At 42.5% G+C, this 22328-nt stretch overlaps 1 pseudogene; it reads right to left on the bottom strand.

The window, feature by feature from the left end:
* Window positions 1–4551: 4551 nt before the first annotated feature.
* LOC122066227 lies at window positions 4552–20913 on the bottom strand (annotated as a pseudogene).
* Between the last annotated feature and the right edge of the window lie 1415 nt (window positions 20914–22328).

Below are 22328 nucleotides of genomic sequence, written 5' to 3'. Positions count from 1 at the left end.
TTGATACGTATCGGTATGTATCATGCCGATGCCTACCGATACGGATACGTATCGGCCGATACGGCACGATACGCACCGATACTTAAAACCATGCCTATAAGACATTCTCTATTGATAAAGTCATGTTTTCCTTAATCTTACCCCACTAGGTGACCTTCCTCCTAGTTTTCTTGGGTCTTTTAGATAGTTTGGCATCTTGCAGGACTTCGACAGGAATCACCGTGGAGTCAGGCATACCAAATCATCCATATCTAATTTCTAAGGAGGAAGGACACCATTTATCTGAAACCCACTTAGGAGAGCATTTCTTTATGACTAGAATGCATTATAGGAAGATTCCTTTTCAAGACCTCAAACAAATTTTACAGACCAGCTTGTGGTATTCCTACATTCTCCATCTATTTCCTACATGATGCGAGTATGCAATAGATGCAAATAGGACTGACAAGGCTTCCTTGATAGGATCTATATACGCAAGGTACGTGATCCTTTTGATATACCCATAGGTGCGAGATCAAGGGGGTGACTTCCTCACCCATTACTTGTGACTACACTCGAGGTTAAGCAATTTGCCACGGGGTGGTGGAACCGTGTGGGATTGTGTGTAAAAGTGTAATGCTGGAATATCATTATTCGATTTTAGAATGTCATAAAGTGCACGGATCTCCCTGAGGGTGCTGGCATAATTACGAACATCCTTACCGTTTAACAATACTCCACACCCTTGTATAGGAAGCGGCTCCATTTGCTCTTATAAAACTCTCCATGACATACACTGACCTCCCCGAGAGTGCGGGCATGATAGGGATTCCCTCGCTAAATGATTTCACTTCGAGCAAGATGCATGATGGAGTTAGCGAATACAATTACAAACATGGAGTTAGCTAAACATGTTTTTAAACATCTGTGGTGGAAAATGTTCTTGCATTTAGAGTAGCATCTAGTGTGGACACTTGACATCATCCCCAATGGAGTCGCCACTATGAGGGTCATGGTCGGAAAAAGAGCTTCCTCCCTCCTCTTTTGGGGGGCAAAAGACTTACATATGGCCCTCTCTCCTCTCTTTCTCTTTCATAGGGAAGGGTGTGTCGTGTGTGCTTACACGCGGGCCCTGCATCATTGTACCACCGCTCAAAGATACATAAAAGCCTATTTTACTGGAGTGTAAAGGTCATCATTGAGATGGGGATTTGATGATGGTCCAATACGGGGGATCAGGCTCATAGAAAAGGGTTTGGAGTCGCACCTAGGATTATGGGCCTAGGAGTCGAGGGTGGGCCTAATTTCTGAGAAAAGGGTTTAAAAGTTGGTCTGGTCCAAATATTTTGGGTACATGTCAGGTTGTAGAATTGGGAAGGTGTTAGGCACCCAATCTACCTGGTTCAATTAGTCTTCCTACTAGATGCTTGAGGATGAATATTTTCCACAATTATTCCTATTCTGCATGCATGGCTAAGTTATCACACATATATATATTGACTGAATTTAAATAATTATGCATACTAAAATATGGTCAATATAAAGTCTATATTATGCTAAATTGGGTGAGAAATTATACCTGAGCTTGAGCCCTATTTCGGGTCAAGAGCGGTGTTAGTTCTAGCACAAACTTTCTTGTGGATTCTCCCCACTCAGGGGAAGATGGTCTTGAACTTCAACTTCCTTTTTTGGGAGATACTAACTATGGTAATATTCAGATAGAGTTTCGACTAGGAATAGTTACTTTCGAACTTAGACTGAGGTGTTAATTCGGGAGAGCTTCCACTAGGGATGGGCTACTTTGAGCTTTTAGCTAAGGTGCCACTTCGATAGAGCTTCCGCTAGGGATAGACTATAAGAGGGCTAGCTAAGGTGGCACTCCAGCAGAACTTCCACTAGGGATAGGCTATAGGGGAGGGTTAGGTTGAGGTGGCACTCCGGCAGAGCTTCTGCTAAGGATAAGCTATGGGTGTGCTAGGTTGAGGTGGCACTCCGACAGTGCTTCTGCTAGGGATAGGCTATGGGAGGGCTAAGCTAAGGCTTGAAGAAATTCAAAGGCCCAAAGAACACTTCAAAGATTCAAAGAACACTTCGAATCTTATAAAGATCTCTCCGAAGACTTTAAGAACCTCAAAGGGGGGAATGAAGGCAAGGTTTTTCCTATGAAAATATGCTCAGTCAAAATTTTGGATGGATGATAGAAGAGCTTCGAAGGCCCGAAGAACACTTTGAATATTATGAATATCTCTGTGAAGACTTAAAGAACCTTAAAGGATGAGGGGAGGAGAGAGGGCAGAGCTTCTCTACAAGGGGTGCTTACTAAGAGGCTTGAGTGTGAAAAACCAAAGGGAGGGGGCATTCATAGATTTTCTGGACCAATAGGGAGGAAAGAGAGATTTCCTTAGCCAATGGGCTTAAAGAGTAAATTTTCTTGGCCAATGGGGTAACAAAGAAAATTTTTGGACCAATGGGGTGAAAGTTGAATTTCTTTGGCCAATGAGGTGCAAAGATGCTCTTTTGGGCCAATGAGGTGTAAAGATGCTATTTTGGGCCAATGAGGTGAAAAGATACTTTTTTGGGCCAATGGGAGGTCACAATGTAGGGTACGCTAGCGGGGCAGTGTGGAGTACACAAACGGGTGAAGAGGGGATCTTCTCACAAAATTTGTTATCGAAGTGAGGATTCCAGTCGCCCGTAGGGGTGTCAGACATCATGCGAGGGCACAGGGCTCATACGGAGGCGTCGGGGCTCATGAGGGGCACTGGGGCTCATACGGAGGCACCAGAGCTCATGCGGGGGCACAAGGCTCACACGGGGGAGCCTGGGCTCATGTGGGGCCACCGAGGCTCACATGGGATCACTGAGGCTCAAATGGGGGCGTCATAGCTCAGGTGGGAGTGTTAGGGCTCATATAGGTGTGCTAAGGCTTATGTGGGGCATTAAGGCTCACGCGGGGGTGTCGAGACTCACACGGGGGCCCTAGGGCTCACTCGAGGGCACCAAGGCTCACTCGGGGGCACAAGGGCTCACGCGGGGTGCTAGGGCTCACGTGGGGGCATTGGGGCTCATGCGGGGCCATTGAGGGCTCACGTGGGGGCATCGAGGCTCACGCAGGGGAACTAGGGCTCATATGGGGGCATTGGACAACATACGGGGGTGTCAGGACTCATGCGGGGGCACTGGGCACCATTTGGGGACATCGGGACTCATCTGGGGCATTGGGCATCTTACGGGGCTGCCAGGGCTCTGGGCCGGTGCACACGGGGCACGCATGGCCGATCGGTGTGAGCGAGGATGAGCAAGGTTGGGTAAGGTTTGTGCACATGAGGATGTGCAAGGCTGCAGTGTGGGTTGCTCACATGGGTAGGATTTGGATGCTCATGGCAAGGTGTGGGTGCCTGCATAGGCGAGGTTTGACTGCTTAAGATGTAACTTCTGGGAATGATTGCGAGAGATCCGATAGTCTGATTTTGACGTACCATATATCGTTGGAATCGTGATTCCGAGTACTATCCATCCATATGGTCACTTTGGACTGGATTTCTTCATAAAGAAGTCATAATTGGACCCTTCTTTTCTCTTACACGGGATTTGTAGGGTTTTTGGTTGAGTATGGAATGCTTCTGGGTTAGGTTACCTCAGTTAATTATCATCTCTATCAATCGGAAGCGAGAGGTCACGTCCATGATTTGTAAGTCATCATAGCTAGGGGAGGGTGACAAAATTGGGTGTCTACATTAGGTAGGTAGAATTTCTACCAAAACCCTTAGGACAGAAGTTTAATCGATGTGGGAAGTGAAAACTTCAAGGGAATTTCATTAAATTCTTTTCTAGAAATCTATACAAGCTTATTTAGAGAAGGAAAACCAAATCAGTAATTTAAAACACTTGTACTCCATCCCTAATTAATTACTTAATTCGGGTAATTGAAAGAAGTTTTGGGGAAAATTTCCCAAGTTTGTGATAAACCTTAGATTCCTGTCAAATTTCATATACAGCCTAAGGGTTGAACAATTGAGATTTAAAGATGGGTCAAGAGGGAACCCAAGTTAAGCCTTCAAACCTCCCTTGATCAATTCCGGCCTCAGGAGGGAGATGGGAACTCAAATTAATTGAAATAGAGTTCAACAAGGTACTAGCAGAATCGGATTTTGCAGAGTTTGGGAGAACCGGTGGTAGACAACCAGCCAGCCAATCGTCCACCCCGTCTCTAGCCGGTTGGGTGATTTTAAAAGGTGATCAGCCCTTGTTTTTTCTGGTTAGTGCCCTAACCCTTGTGGCTATATTCCCTACATTTTACCCAAAATAACGTTATGGGTAGGGGTAGTCCGGGGGTAATTCGGAGGCTTTAAAATGAGTTTGGGACATGGACTTTTGAGGGTTGTTAGGTTCTATATAATTGTGTTAGGACTTATAAATATTTAACACGATAATACACCTTTGATTAGGAACCTAAATTTATTAGGCGAGGACATGCGATCGATTGCGGGGATCTATCGAACATTGTGATTTGGGTAACAAGGTGAGTGGGTGTTTAATTTCTTTTACAGAGTGTTTCTTTTATATTTTTCTTTATGCTTGGTCATGTGTACTATGGTTGAATTCCATGTTTTGGATGTAAGTACATAGGAATAACATGTTCAAAAGAGCTATTGAGGTACAAAAATAGATGTTGTTGGTGTTGTGATCAATTGGGTGTATGTAGTAATGCATCAGTAATCCCAAGAATAGACGGAAAATAATAAAAGAAGAGGAGATTATAGCTCCAAGCCAAAGCTAGTTGTTTGGGACAAGTATTGCAGAGATGGGAGCATCAGTCACATTGGGCTTGAAGCATAGGAACCTAATTTGTTCTTGGTGGCCTGATTTGGGCTCTTCCTCTCTTGTTACATAGGCTTCAGTTTGTAGTTGCAAAGAGGTCCTGACATTGGTAGGAGTATGTCTAGCATTGCAAGACTAGAAGAATTCTTGAAAGCACAAACAAGGAGAACACTAGGAGACTTGAACCCTAACTTGGTTTAAACATGAGCTCTCTGATTATAGGGATGAATGATGTAATGCCGCTTCCTCCACTTACCGTCACAATCATGTCATGTCTGCACACCATGTCAAAAGTGTATTAGGCTTGATGGAATTATTTTATTGATACCCACAATGTGTCAAATAATTTGTAACTTTACTTTTCTCCCTTTTTAGTATAACACAATTTTTTCCAATGAGAGTAGTAGTGTCATTTCAAATTTTTATTAAAAAAATATCCATGATAATGACACATTTAGATAATACCATAATGATACGTCACTTTCAACTCATTTTTTAAAACCCTTATATACCTCTATCTTAAAAGACTTTTGAGAATAAGATATAAGGTTAAATTAAATGAAGGTGTCCAATTCTAAATACACCTATAAAGTTGTCATTTGAATACTTCCTTAATTAATTGATCGTTCCCTACTATAGCAACAAACCTAATGAAACTAGTAGATGAAGGTCCGTAGGGTCCTTCAATAGAGACGACAAGACGGGGCAGAGGTGAGGGATATGAAAAGCATTTGGTAAAGCTTTTTGGTCCAACTTCCTTCACTTTTCACCACCACACTTAGCTTATCCTGATCCATATTACTGTTGGAAGTTCCAGTAAAAGGATGCCATTGTAGTTTCAAAATGCTAGGCACATTGATGAACACAATGCTCATAGGAGTGTAGCTCAAACATAAATGAATAAAACCGGCATAAATCAATAATTCTGTATAATGTGAAAAGGATTAAACTAAAACCTACAGTTAGTTTAATGATTATAGTTTCAACTGGGCGCTTGGAGAAGTTCAATTCAACAGTTTGACAAAGTAAAACACGAGCAGAGAGACTAAGTGTCACACCCCATTCACACAGAACCGGACCGATGATCGGGTTAACTCCGGTTAACCCAAACCTGCCAGGATCATCTGATATAGTACCCAACCACAACATACACACAACCAAGATAAACGTTCAAAAGCTCAGTGGAAGACTTAATTTACCTGTAAATACCCCCAATATACTTGATACCCAAATTATAGTAAATAGATAAATACATGTGGACCCGCAGGCATGATATTTACAAAAAAAGAACAACAATTCACGTATCAAGTACACAAAAAGAGGTCACCAAAAGAATAAAAAAGTAAAACCCTGTACGGTGTCAATACTGCGGTCCCACAGCATAGCCCTCGCACGTGCAATCCGTACCATGCTCATAATCCTCAGGGACCCACCAATCCTCATCGGGAAACTCAACTGTGGGGCCCGACCCTTGATCTTCAGGCTGGTGACCTGCAAAATCATCTAAAAGAGGTGCGCACGTGGGATGAGCTCACTAGCTCAGTAAGTGAAAAGAAGGACCACACAACAATCCACACAACAATCACATCCATATGCACTATATGCTATGCAATTCATTTTAAATCTCATCCACCTAAACAACATTACTAAGTCTTTGGTTTAATGCTACTACAACCACAGTGTGCGTAAAATCCGAGTACGAGCCGTGAACTCTATCCTGCGATACACCCATAGCGTTGTCAGAGAAGGCCCACAGTGAGTACTCGGAAAAGTAAAGCATGCTGACCACCGGCTCTCAACATAAAAGTAAATGACAGAAAGTAAAGGTGCTGGCTCCAATAATTTAAAAGTAGTACGATTGGCCCTCTTGAATATACCACTGAGGTTGACGACTGTCCTAATGACCAGTCGGGTGTATGTCTAACCGCCACAGTGACCCGACACCCGCGACCACTGCTTCCCCCCAAGTGATAACCCAACACCTCAACCCCTATTGGGAAGGGTGGTAGCACGGGAAGATGATAATCCTAAACCGCATGCTCCTATATGACATAGTACGATTGCATAGTGCCACCGCGTCCCATTCCACAGGCCACCAATGCACTCGTTTCCAGGCCGACTATGGCATCTAGTCTAATAATGCATCATGCACAATGATCCCATCATTCATCACATAAGCACATCAATCATTTAGCATTGAGAAAGTAGAACACAACACATATATCATAATCATATGAGGATGACTAAGCTACACATAATTTACATGATGACATGGCTAGTCTAGATACAATTGAATGATGTCAAAAAAGCCTTAAAGTAAAATCAAACGTCCTCCCCCCACTTACCTGCTGTGTACAAAGACTCACGCGCGATACAGGTGAGATCAGGTGTGAGAAACGTTAATTTTGGTGAAACTATCATAAGTGAATGGGGTTATCATTTCACCACTTTAGGGTCAAAACTAAAAGATTCGATGGTTAACTCATGTTTAGAATCATAAAAGAAGGTTGCACGTCCGTTTTGGGTCCATTCGAACACAAAAATCACGTTGAGGCCTCTCGGGTGGGATGGACAGCCCACCTATCACAGCCCACTGGTCTTCTCAGGTGGGTCGATCGGCCTGTCGGTTGGAACACGGGTCCTAGCTGAGGGCCTGCCTTCTCAGGCGGGCTATGTGGCCCACTGGTCCCAGCCCACTTGAGAGGGCAGAAAATTGCCCTCTTCCTTGAAACTTTCTCCAACCTTTGGGAAATCAAATGGGGCTTTTCCAATCACATTTTCCACACTTCCAAGGTCTTATAAGATGATTCTAACCTAGATCTAAGTTAGATTTAATGATTGAAAAGCCATCTTACCTTCTTTGCTCAAGAACTCTTTCGAAACCCCAAAATCACTTCTTAGCTCAAGAAATCACCAATGCTTCTCCAATCTTGTAAACACTTCTTCAAATCCTTCAAAATCAACACATAGACCGTCTATTAAACCTTAGATTCATCATCTCAAGGGGGATTTATAAGACCTCAAGGAACTCTACCCAAATCAAGGGTTTTACTTGGGTTTGGTGAAATTTTAAGAGCCATAGCCTTTGCTCACCTCCAATCGTAGCTCTCGCGTTGGGGGTCACTCTTCCGATGTTGGAATGGGAAGATCAAACCTTGGCGCCACTTAAATCCTTTCCTTCCCCTTTCTTCTTCTCTGCTCTCTTTTCTCTCTTCTTTTCTCTCTCCTCTTTACTCTTCTCACCATTAATGTAATAAATGCTAAAATGAAAAACACAATAATGCTATTTATACTTTTTAAAACAACTAGTAACCACATGGGTGGGTCACTCAAGTGGGTGGATGCGCCCGCCTGTGACCGCCCACCTGAGGGCCGAAAATTGGCCAACAAGTGGGATTTTGATGGAATTCAACTCTTGGCATGTATCTCACTCTCGGCACAAGGTATATTATACGTATACACTTTAGGATACGGCTACATACCAACATTATCCGTACATAGCCTTATGATACATGCATGTGCATGGCTTGGGTACACCCGTCTCCTTTGGCATTGACTCGAACTTGTTTGGCCAAACTGTGTTCAAAGTCACCCTTGCCATCATGATCCATAAGGAACCCGCCTTAACCCTCTCTAGTTCGGGTCCTGCATGGTTAAACTGGGTCAACTGTGTAATTAGACCGGTTTAAAAAGTAAGGTATCACATTTACCCCCCCTTTTTGAAAATTTCGTCCTCGAAATTGGCATACCTGGTTGTTCGAAAAGATGAGGATACTTGGCTTGGATTTCATCCTCTTTCTCCCAAGACGCTTCTTCAAGTGAATGATTTACCCATCGTCCCTTCACGAAGGAAATGGAGCTGTTGCAAAGGGTTTTCACTTTTCGGTCCAATATTTTAGCTGGCTACTCTGTATAGGTCATATTAGGTTCTAGATATTCTGGTTCCATGGGTAATACATGCGATGGATCATGAACGTATCGCTTCAGCATAGATATATGGAATACGTTATGAACATTCCCGAGAGAAGGTGGAAGAGCAAGCATGTAGGCTACTGAGCCAACCCGAGCTAAGATCTCAAATGGGCTAATGTATCTCAGGCTCAACTTACCCTTTCTATGGAATCTTTGCAACCCTTTTATAGGAGAAATCTTGAGAAACACCTTTTCTCCTGCTTGAAACTCAATGTCTTTCCTGCGGTTGTCTGCATAGCTCTTTTGACGTGACTGAGCTGCCTTAATCCTTTCTTGAATAACATCGACCTTGTCATAAGTCATATGTATCATTTCAGGTCCTAACATTCGGTGTTCGCCTACCTCATTCCAATACAGAGGAGTTCTACACTTCCTACCATATAATGCCTCATATAGTGCCATCCCAATTATAGCTTGGTAACTGTTGTTATAGGCAAACTCCATAAGGGGTATATATTCTTCCCAACTACCATGCATTTCCATTGCACATGCCCTGGGCATGTCTTCTAATATCTGTATGGTTCACTCCGACTGACCATCAGTCTGTGGGTGGAAAGCAGTATTCAAATTCAATTGTGATCCCAAAGCATGCTGGTAGCTTTTCCAAAATCTGGAAGTGAACCTTGGGTCCCTATCTGACACAATGCTCACTGGCACTCTATGCAAGCACACTATGTTATCTATATAAAATTGTGCTAACTTGGCCATAGAGAACTTGGTCTTGATGGGAATGAAATGAGCAGTCTTAGTAAGCCGATCAACTATCACCCATATCGCATCCATCCCCTTAGGTGTGCATGGTAGTCCAGTGACAAAGTCCATTGTAATCCTATCCCACTTCCAGTCTGGTACTGGGAGTGGCTGAAGAGTACCATAAGGTCAATGCCTCTCAGCTTTTACTTTTTGGCATGTAAGACAAGTCGTCACATACAGGGCTATTGTGATTCTCATGCTTGGCCACCAGTAATTTTGTTTAAGGTCCTTATACATCTTTGTACTTCCTGGGTGGAGTGAGTACTCAGAGCTATGTGCTTCCCACACTATCTTGTCTTGTATCTCCAAATCACTGGGCACACACAACCTACCTCGAAACAATAATGCCCCATCGCTGGCTAAAACGAAATCAGGGTCGTTCATTATTTGATCTCGAATCTTAATTCTGATCCGTTGCAACTCAGGATCCAAAGGTTGTTTCATTATCACCTTTTGCCTAATAGACGGATGCACCTGTAGGGCCGCCAGGGATACAGTCAACCATTTAAGGTTTTCTAGTTGATGTTCAAGCTCTAAGGTTGCTCCTTCGTATAAGAGGGCTTCATCTATTAGCGTCGCCTTTTGTATGAGTGGTGGGCTGACTGTTAAGTATGAGAGTGACACCGTCTATGCCTTCCGACTCAACGCATCTGCCACTACATTAGCCTTGCTAGGATGATACTAAATGTCGCAGTCATAATCCTTCATGAGCTCAAGCCATCTCCTCTGCCTCATGTTCAAATCTTTTTGGGTGAAAAAGTACTTAAGGCTCTTGTGATCACTGTATATCTCGCACTTCTCCCCATACAAATAATGTCACTAAATCTTTAGGGAAAAAATGACTGCGGCTAGTTCCAAGTCATGAGTGGGGTAGTTCTTCTCATATTCCTTTAGTTGTCGGGATGTATACGCTATCACTTTACCGCGTTGCATGAGAACACAACCCAACCCAACCTTGGAAGCGTCAGTGTAGACTGTCATTCCACCTGCGCCTTCAGGGATGGTCAACACAAGGGCCGACACCAACCTTTTCTTCAATTCCTGAAAACTCTTCTCACATTCCTCTACCCATTCAAATTTCACACCCTTTTTGGTTAACTTAGTCATTGGTGCTGAGATCCGAGCAAAATTCTCAATGAAGCATCGATAGTATCCAGCCAAACCCAAGAAACTTCTAATTTTAGTAACATTCTTAGGGCTTTCCCATTCTACTACTGCTTTCACCTTATCAGGATCCACCTCGATTCCGGCCTCAGACACTACGTGTCCCAAGAATCTAACTTGCTCAAGCCAAAATTCACATTTACTGTATTTGGCAAACAATTGTTGTTCTCTCAGCCTCTGTAACACCATCCTCAAGTGTTGAGTATGCTCCTCTTCTATCTTAGAGTAGATCAAGATGTCATCAATAAAAATAATCACCCATTTATCAAGGACATCGTGAAATACTCGATTCATTAAATCCATGAATGCTGCCGGTGCATTGGTTAACCCAAAAGACAACACTAGGAACTCTATCTTTGAAAATACCTTTGCACCTTGTAGTTGGTCAAACAAATCATCAATGCGTGGCAATGGATACCAGTTTTTAAAGGTTAGCTTATTCAATTCTCGGTAATCGATGCACATACGCAAGCTGCCATCCTTCTTTTTGACAAACAAAACTGGGGCACCTCAAGGCGAAACATTTGGGTGAATAAACCCCTTCTCTAATAGTTCTTGCAACTGCATCTGTAACTCCTTCAATTCGGCTAGTGCCATCCTGTATGGAGCTTTAGACACTGGAGCTGCTCCAGGAATCAAGTCTATGGCTAATTCTAACTCTCTATTAGGTGGTAGATGCATCAGATCATCTGAAAAGATGTCGAAAAATTCTTTAACCACCTTTACCTCTTCTAGAGGTGTAACCTTTTCATCAACATCAAGTACCGATGCTAAGTAACCCTGACATCCACTTTCCAACAACTTTACCGCTTGAAGAGCGGAGACGAGGACCTTTCTAGCCCGTTTCCTTTTATCTGCTCGGTATACCAATTCTTTCCCTTCATCATCTGTCACCCTAATTAATTTTTCAGCACACATCACATTAGCTCGATGCGCCGACAACCAATCTATGCTCAGTATAACGTCAAAATTCTACATGTTGAATTTAATGAGTTGTGCATCCAATTTCTTCCAACTGATTTCCACTGGGCACAGCCCATACACCTCCTTCAACTGTGTAACTTTGCCGGTAGGCATACTAACAATCATCCCATGATCTAGTGTCCTGGGTGACATACCAAGTTTCTCAGAAAATCACTTAGATATGAATGAGTGTGTAGCTCCTGAATCAAACAAGACATAGGCTGGTATACTTGATATAGGTAGAACACCTAGTGCAACAATGCATATAAGTACAGCAGGTCATCAACATTTAGCATAAGGAAAATATTAAATTAAAATGTATCTACTACCACTTCCGTGCTGACCTTAGCTTCCTCAGCTGATAAGGCATACATTCTTCCTTGCGGTTGATTCCCCCAAGTTAAGGGAGGTCTGTACGCAGAGGGCTGACTGGAGGGTAAGGCTGGTCTGACCCGATAGTCCTTAGCATGGTTTTAAGTATCGGTGCGTATGGTGTCGTATCGACCGATACGTATCTGTATCGGTAGGCATCGGCACGATATATACCGATACAATACATAAAAATTTTAAAACCCTTATGTATCAATACGTATCCTACAATACACACCGATACGCACCGATACACCACCGATACGCACCGATACTCACCGATACGTATCGATACTCTATGAAAAATTCAAAATTGAAGTGAAATGTACGTTTTGATATGTATCGATACGTATCGGTATGTATCGATACGTATCGGTGTGTATCTGTATGTATCGACCGATACACACCGATATGTACCGATACGGTCATAAAATGGCCAAAATGGGTAATTTTTTAGAAAAACATAATTTTTTGAGGTGTTTTTGTTCCAAAGTTGCTACCAACCATTTTTCTCTCTAACTAAAGTGGAAATCAAGGTTGGGAACAAGGATTTTACATTTATGGGACAATTACAAACCTTGGATTCTTAGTGCGATACTCTCAATTTACTGTTTATGCATAATACATGTTATATATAACTTTTTTAATTATTTTTTTATGCAAATGTGTATAAAAAAGTGTTTCCTATCCATTTATGTGCGTATCTTTAGCGTATCTTAGCGTATCTCCGATACGATACGATACCCTCCGATACGTATCTTAATTTTGGCCGACCGATATGATGACCGATACCGATACTTCAATTCTTGGTCCTTAGCATAGTGCCCATAGGAATGGAAATTAAAGCAACGGATTTGTGACGCCGAAACTGGGGCGGGGCCCCTTTGCACCTGATCTGATGCGGATGGGGATGGGGTGGCCTGGTAGCTGTAGCTGTCGTACTAGTGTTTGGGAAAAAAGAAGTAGAGCCCGTACCACCAGCTGGTCGAGGAATGTAGCCAGATGGCCTATAGGGCTGTCTGCATGAAGGCCCAAAACTATACGACCCACGGTATACCTTGGATGAGTTGCCCTTGTCTAGAAATGGATTAGTCCTCTTCCACAATCCAGGTGTGAGGGACTATTCTCTCTTCTTCTTATCTTCCATGCCTTTTGCACAATCTGGCCATAATCTGTCAAATCTAAGACCTCGAGCACTGACCCAATAGATGCATTTAATCCCTTTAGAAACCTTACAGCCTTTTCTTCAGCTGACCTCATGTGCCTAGGGGCAAAATGGAACAAACTTTCAAACTACTGCTGATACTCAAGGATAGTCTTATTCCCTTGAGTTAAGGCTATGAATTCCGTCTCTTTATGGTCTCTGAAGCTACGAGGGTAATGGTTGGCCAAAAAAAACTCCTTGAACTGCTCCCATGTGGGTTCCGGATGTGCGGCCAACAATATAGGCTTAGAGGCTTGCCACCAAGAGTTGGCTTCATTCTTGAGTTGCAGCCCCGCACAAATAAGCTTTTGTGCCTCAGTGCACTCGATTACCTCAAATATCTTCTCCAGTTCTTGGATCCACTGGTTCGGTTCTAGAGGATCACTTCCCCCCTTAGAGAATACAGGTGGCAAATTCCTCTTGAAAGATTCCACTACCCTTGATGTATTATTCGTCGGCAGGTAATTGGGTGCATATGTCGTATAGTAAGGGTATGGAGGGGGCACCATATACGGAGGAATGCTGAGTGGCAGAATTGGAGGTGTACCTCTAGCTGGTGGCCCCATATCAGACCCTACAGGTGGGTTTTGTGGAACGATTATCCAGGGATGTTGACCGGGTTGAGGAAGGTCTAACTGTTGCTGTATAGCAACCATAAATGCATGCTGCTGCTGGAGCATTTGTTGCTGGAAGGCTTGTTGTGACTGCTGGATTATGGTTGCAACATCACCCGGAGTGATGACCGGTGGAGGATCCGAAAGTGTAGTCACAGGTGGGTCCCTTTGTGCCACACCTTGATTAAAGGTTTCTTAAGGTTGTGGGAGTGGGGTTTGCCCCATCGAGTGGGACCTTCTAGGATTTGGTGGTCGACTGACCGGGCGAGGACCACGTGAGGTACCCCGTGCATTGCTACCGGATCTAGTACGTACCATCGTGTCCTTGCACCTGGAACATACTATACACAAACATTGGTTAAGTACCTTAGAATTTACATTGGCACATAATCATATGCCAACACATGGGGTATTATAGTGTATGATGTCTTGAAACTAGCCACAGCTTAATCCTGAAAATATGGTGCTAGTGCTTCGACAAGTAGGACAATGGTTCCACTCGACCCCCTTTTCTTCATTAATACCTATCAATATTATATATATATTAATCTCCATTTTTTGTGTGTTTTTCTCCCAACCAGCGGGCAGCTGGGGTCGGGCCCGCCGGTCCAACCCGAGGCAAAAAACGCACAGGGGCTTTTAAGCCCCTTTTTCCTCCTCTTTCTCCCATTCCTTCTCTTGGCTTACTTAGGGCGATTTTTGGAGGTTTCTTGGTGCATCCACTCGCGTTTTCACTCAACGATTCCATGGATTTTGGAAGATCCAAGCTCCTTTCACTCTCAAGTAAGTCTCTTCTCCATTTCTCTTCTTGGAACATGTATTTTGGAGGTTGAATCCATTTATACTCCCCAAATCTTGATCTTTTTCATGTTTCTTTCCATAGAACAATCATTCCATGAGAATATGATGCTTTCTTTGTGACTCATTCATAGTTTTGGGCTTTACTACCCAATCTATGAGAGAAAAATCCCAACCCATGCCCTAATTTCTCCAATTTGGGGTTTTCTTCTATCTCTACCCTTTTCTCCCCAACTAACAACTCAAATGAGATTTCCTATCCTTGATTTGCATTTACAATGTTGGAGAGATCATGGAAACTTGTATATGCTTGGAATCCCATCTCTTTCTCATGAAAATCCATCTCTTTTCCATGCAAACCCATCTCTTTTGTGTTGGGTTTCTTTGAAAAAAAAAATTTCTGGGTTTCTTTGATTCTCTTCACATCATTACATACTTGTGGACAACTTAAATCTCTTTCATTACTTGCACCTCAATGTCATAATAGAAGATTTCTTTGCATAATCTTGATTGTATAATGATAGGCATTTCATTCATAGACATGTAAGCTTCAAGTTCTACACTATTATGGGATTTTTCATTTTCTTAGATTGAACTTACACATTGAAATTTGGGGTTTTCCATCATTTGACACCAATTACCCCACTTGAGAAAATTCTCATGAGGCTTTCCATCACTTCTCACTTGCCATGCTCTATACGCATTTGTTACTTTTCTATTTTGCAACATGCTAGTGGATGTCATGTTTTGGGGGCTTCCTCCTCTTCATTTCTCCATGGTTTAACCACTCCTCTATTTATAATAATCCACATTAAGTATTTAGGAGCATATACATATGCTTGCTCACCCACCTATTTGCTTCCTTTGTTATGCAACATCCTTACTTATCATTATTCCTTCTCTTTTCTTACTAGGATATCTTCTCGCAAGGGCAAAGAACCCGCATCCTCTTCCAATCAATGTAGGGCCACTACTTCTAAACGGAAAAGTATAGGGACTAGTTCCCCAGCCCTTTGCACAAGGCAACAAAGACATGCCCCCATATATCCTTTAGACTATGATGAGAGACTCTTTCGTAGTTTGAGGGCAGAAACTAATTGGAAGACCTTCCTAAAGAGGTCTGTGATGATGGAGAAGACCATCGTAATTAGTGATTTCAACAAGATTCAACTTCAAGAGAGATTTACTGCACTGGGTTGGCAGTCCATCCTTAACATTGATCGTCCATGCTATGAACAACTGGTTCAAAGATTCTACTGTAATTTGGAGGTCTCTTACCAGTATGGGGAGTACTCAATCATCAGCATGGTGAAGGGGGTGAACATTCGCTTGACTGTGGACACCCTTGCTAGCATTTTAGATATTTCATCAGTTGGGCATCAATTCTACAGTCCCCTAAGGAGTAAGCCCGTGGGCCCATCCTTAAGTTCGGAGATGCAGGACCACATTTACGAGACCATTTGTGGTAGCAAGGTGTGTCCGGATTCTGAGATGACATTTTACCCGGAGGTTCGTGTAGTTGCTCGCTTGGTTCAGTTTAATTTACTCCCTAGAGGAGGTCACCAAAACCAAGTAGGCTTCATGGCGGCCTACATAGCCTTCTGCATCTATAAGGCCTTGGAGGGAGGTGCCGAGCACTTATGCTTACCCTACGTTATGCTTAAGACTATGGAGCATCATACCACACACCCTGAGGACGAAGGTTTCCCATAGAGTAGGACCCTCACCAGGATCTTTGAGTTCTTTGGGGTGGATTTGAGTAGTGAGGAGGGAAGGACTTCAGCGGACAAGTTTAATAGGGGAAACCTACAAAGGATGGGTCTCCAAGTTCTTATGGATGTACCTCAGAGGGCAGGAGCTCAAGGAGGTAGGGACAGGGGGAATGCCCACAGGGAGGAAGTCCCCATGGAGGAGGGAATTAGTGAGGAGGATGAGGATTATGTTCCTCAGTTCGAGGAGGAGGATTTTTTGGAAGAGGATATCCTCGAGGAGGAGCCTCTTGATTCGAGAGATACTGATCCTGACTTTGCAAGGGCTGCAGGGCCACATCATAGAGCTCCACCACCTGAGAGTGGTGCATTTGACTTTTAGAGTATGATGACTAGTATGAGGGCCTTGAAAGATGGGCAAGATCAGCTTCTGAGAAGACTAGATGAGAGTGCTACTAGAGAGGAAAATATCTTAGAAAGGCAGGCTACATTAGAGAATTCCTTCCTAAGATTGAGCGAGGATTTGGACACAACGGCCAATGCTATTTTAGCGGATTTTTCCTGACTCCGGAGGGATGTACAACTAGTGAACTCAAGGTTTGATTACTACGACCGTCGGCTCAATGTTAGATCGAGGCCTAGAAGGGATGGAGTAGTAGAGCTAGACGATGACGAGGGTCTCTGAGGACTTAGCTCACCTATCTAATCAGCTTTTTACATGTCTCTATGTTGTTTATATTATTATTATTATATTTTTTTTTATACTTTTCTCTATAATTGGACTTGCTCGTATGGTGTTATGATGTTGTTGGTGACTTATGGTTAGTTTTGTATGCTTGATAACTTATTGTCATTTAGTTGTAACAATCTTAGTTGGCCTTTATCAATTATGCATTTTGTATATATATGTTGTCTATCAGGTGCTTATGTACGAAAAATTTGGGAAATCTTGTTTTAACGTCGTTATGCTGCCAAAATTTTGTTAAATCCGTACTCGATGGGTTATGAAATCAAATAACTAATGTTTTATTTATTCCAAGCAAACTTTCTCTAATGCATGCCATGAAATGCAATAATTAAATGCAACCTTTTTTTTTTTTTTTGGCTTTTAACTCTTTAAAGTTTTTTTACATTTACCCAATCCCATTTCCTATTATAGATTCTATGGGGTCTAAATGGTATGCTGTGAGTGGATAGAGCATCATGCTCTGATACCACCGTTGTCACACCCCGTACACACAGAACCGGATTCGTGACCGGGTTAACTCCGGTTAACCCAAACCTGCCAAAATCATCTGATACAGTACCCAACCATAGCATACACACAACTAAGATAATCGTTCAAAAGTTCAGCGGAAGACTTAATTTACTTGTAAATACCCCTAATATACTTGATACCCAAATTGTAGTATATAGATAAATACATGTGGACCCACAGACATGATATTTACACAAAAAAATTAACAATTCACGTATCAAGTACACAAAAAGGGGTCACCAAAAGAATCAAAAAGTAAAACCCTGTACGGCGTCAATAATGCGGTCCCGCAGCACAGCCCTCACACGTGCAATCTGTACCGTGCTCATAATCCTCGGGGACCCACCAATCCTCATCGAAAAATGCAACTGTGGGGCCCGACCCTTGATCTTCAGGTTGGTGACCTGCAAAATCATCTAAAAGAGGTGCACACGTGGGATGAGCTCACTAGCTCAGTAAGTGAAAAGGACCACACAACAATCCACACAACAATCACATCCATATGCACTATATGTTATGCAATTCATTTTAAATCTCATTCACCTAAACAACATTACTAAGTCTTTGGTTTGTGCTACTACAACCACAGTGTGCGTATACTCCATGTACGAGCTGCGAACTCCATGCCGCGATACGCCCATAGGACTGTCGGAGAAGGCCCACCGTGAGTACTCAGAAAAGTAAAACATGCCGACCACCAGCTCTCAACATAAACGTAAATGACAGAAAGTAAAGGTGCTGACTCCAGTAATTTAAAAACAGTACGATTGGCCCTCTTGAATATACCACTGAGGTTGTTGACTGTCCTAATGACCAGCTGGGCGTATGTCTAACCACCACAGTGACCCGATATCCGTGACCACTACTTCCCCCCAAGTGATAACCCAACACCTCAACCCCTATTGGGAAGGGTCGTAGCACGGGAAGATGATAATCCTAAACCGCATGCTCCTATATGACATAGTACGATTGTATAGTGCCACCGCGTCTCATTCCACGGGCCACCAATGCACTCGTTTCCAAGCTGACTATGACATCTAGTCTAATAATGCATCATGCACAGTGATCCCATCATTCGTCACATAAGCACATCAATCATTTAGCATTGAGAAAGTAAAACACAACACATATATCATAATCATATGAGGATGACTAAGCTACGCATAATTTACATGATGACATGGCTAGTCTAGATACAATTGAATGATGTTAAACAAGCCTTAAAATAAAATCAAATGTCCTCTCCCCACTTACCTGCTGTGTACAAAGACTCACGCCCGGTACAGGTGAGATCCGACGCAAGAAACGTAAATTTTGGTGAACCTATCATAAGTGAATGGGGTTAGTATTTCACCACTTTTGGGTCAAAACTAATAAGATTCTATGGTTAAATCATGTTTAGAATCATAAAAGAAGGTTGCACGTCTATTTTGGGTCCATTCGGACACAAAAATCACATTGGGGGCCTCTCAGGTGGGTCAGACAGCCCACCTGTCACGGCCCACCGATCTTCTCAGGTGGGTGGGTCAGCCCACCGGTTGGCCTGCCGATCGGCCCATCGGTCCTAGCCGAGGGCCTACCTTCTCAGGTAGGCTGCCCTCAGGCGAGCTGTGCGGCCCACCAGTCCCAGCCCACCTGAGAGGGCGGAAAATTGCCCTCTTCCTTGTAACTTTCTCCAACCTTTGAAAAATCAAATGGGGCTTTTCCAATCATATTTTCCACACTTTCAAGGTCTTATAAGATGATTCTAACCTAGATCTAAGTTAGATTTAATGATTGAAAAGCCATCTTACCTTCTTTGCTCAAGAACTCTTTCAAAACCCCAAAATCACTTCTTAGCTCAAGAAATCACCAATGCTTCTCCAATCTTGTAAACACTTCTTCAAATCCTTCAAAATCAACACATTGACCATATATTAAACCTTAGATTCATCATCTCAAGGGGGATTTACAAGACCTCAAGGAACTCTACCCAAATCAAGGGTTTTACTTGGGTTTGGTGAAAGTCTAAGAACCATAGCCTTTGCTCACCTCCAATCGTAGCTCTCGCATTGGGGATCACTCTTCCGACGTCAGAATGGGAAGATCAAACCTTGGCGCCGCTTAAATCCTTTCCTTTCTCCTCTTCCTTCTCCTTTCTTCTTCTCCGTTCTCTTTTCTCTCTTCTTTTCTCTCTCCTCTTTACTCTTCTCACCAAACTCCTTAATGTAATAAATGAGAAAATGAAAAACACAATAATGCTATTTATACTTTTTAAAACAACTAGTAACCACATGGGTGGGTCACTCAGGTGGGTGGATGCGCCCGCCTCTGACCACCCACCTGCGGGTCAAAAATTGGACAACAAATGGGATTTTGATGGAATTCGACTCTCGGCATGTATCTCACTCTCGGAACGTATCTCACTCTCGGTACAAAGTATATTATATGTATGCGCTTTAGGATACGGCTACATACCAGCGTTATCTGTACATGGCCTTATGATACGTGCATGTGCACGGCTTGGGTACACCCGTCTCCTCTGGCACTGACTCAGACTTGTCTGACCAACCTGTGTTCAAAGTCACCCTTGCCATCATGGTCCATAAGGAACCCGCCTTAACCCTCTCTGGTTCGGGTCCTGCATAGTTAAACCGGGTCAACCGTGTAATTAGACAGGTTTAAAAAGTAGGGTATCACACTAAGTGAGCATTTTGTCTAGATTGCAAGAATCGCAAGTAACGATCAACTAAGAATAGGTAAAAACTTGGTGGCATCATGGAAGCATACAATCTCGACATGTAACATGAAGAAGGTGATGAAGAGGATGTAGAGCTGATGGGTATAGAAGAAAAGCTCAAACATATTTTGCCTTATGTGAGGGAAGGTTGTTGCCCACAAGACTAGTCTAGAGACTAAAGACACCTCTCCTACAACATTTGATACTCCAACTTTATCCCACTTTAGCATCTGCATCATAGATATTTGACCCTCCAAATTTTCCGTTAAATGTTTCAAGAATACAAATATTGAGGAAGAAAACAAAAAGGAAGGGGAGGAGCGGGAGGGGGAATCTAATTGTTTTTGTGGTTGTGGTTTCCTTATGTTAGCGGGTTCTCTTCCTGCTAATGGCAATACCGAAGGTGGAAAAGTCCAGCTTTCCTTGGGTTTAGTTGTATCTAGTTGTATCCAAATACTCCCAATTGAGACTAGTCTCCAAGGTTCTCCATTGCAATTCATGGATTTGGAGGGTGGATCATTGCCTAGAGAGCCACAATCCTTTGTTCGTTGTTGTTCATATGGATCAACGTTTTGTGCAACTCGATCCATTCCGCTGCAAGGAAAGCTACATTGAGGTAATTCCCAATCCTCCTTTTGCTTTCCATTTAACACCCAGAAATACTGAAAAGAAGCAAAGAAATAAAACTTTCCAAAAAAATCAAGATGATGTTAAAATACCCTACCGAATATGTTCTTCTCAAACCAAATCAGGAAGATGCTAATCCTTGAAAAAGATGAAAACCCAAAGAACATGAAGTCAATAGTTGGGATCGAGTGATTGATTTACCTGGGATGTTCTGCTATTGTCCAGAGACCATCTGCTAAGAGGAGTTGCCTCGCCTGCTACAACCTTCCATAAACCAAAAAAAAAAAAAAACCAAATTAGGTGATTTGTAATGAATTTGGCAGCTATGGTTTTGCTCTTTTTAGTGATTTCAAAAGAAGAAAAAAAAGTCGCAGCTCTTACATAACATTGGAGAAGAAGCAGAGGAGGTCACAGAGAAGGAAAGGAAGAAGAAGACTTGAGAGAGAGTGAGAGGTTCACCTTCATTCAGTTTCAACCTCTGAGCCTCTACAATATTGACAAACAGTTCAGAACTTCGGATGGAGAGACTCAGCCCGATTGATATGCCTCTCTCAAAAATTTCCTGTTTTATACTAGTTCAATAATGACGTGTTTCTTATCTGAGAACCCTTCAATAGGAGTACTCAGATAAGAATTATTCTGTGTTAAAACATAAAATCCTAGAATCGCCTAATTATTTGTGGAACCTATAACACCCTTGTGGACAGGCAGGATACTAGGCAAAGAAGACAAAACTTGCATGGGCTAACAGGTAAAATATACCTATAATAGGGGTTAGGTGTAATAGAGTTGTTCAAACCAAAGGGGAGCTGGTTTTAACCCAACCGGTGGGAGAGTCCTGGACAGGACAAGCTGGCATGTTAGCTAGACAGAATAGTCATATTTGACTGTTGTGGGTCCCACTTTTGTAATTTGACATAAGGACCTATATTTTATGAGTCTATTATGATAAAATAAGTTAAATAATAATAGTTACATAAGAATTATAGAAATTAAAGTTTAAGTATGTAATTATATATCATACTACTATTAAAAAGTACGTACTCCCTGTCTTTGGTATACTTTTCAAAAAGACAAAAAAACCATTGACATCTACCAAAAAAAAATTTCGGATGTCCAAAAAACCCCTCAAAATGGAAGATGAAAAAAACAATAATTATAAACGTGGAGGAGAAAGGGGGAAGTAATTCTTGCTGTTACTCCTCCTTAAATCTCTCTCTCTCTCTCTCTCTCTCTCTCTCTCTCTCTCTCTCTCTCTCTCTCTATATATTTAAATCTCTATAATTATTTAATAATAAAATAACAAAGGAGGGATATAAAAAAATGGGAGCACAAAGGGGGAGAGAGAGAGAGATAATTAAGTCTATGGAGAGAGATA

This window comes from Macadamia integrifolia, unplaced genomic scaffold, assembly GCF_013358625.1.
Source record: "Macadamia integrifolia cultivar HAES 741 unplaced genomic scaffold, SCU_Mint_v3 scaffold23, whole genome shotgun sequence".
Lineage (NCBI taxonomy): Eukaryota > Viridiplantae > Streptophyta > Magnoliopsida > Proteales > Proteaceae > Macadamia > Macadamia integrifolia.
This window is presented reverse-complemented; position numbering and strand designations above follow the sequence as displayed.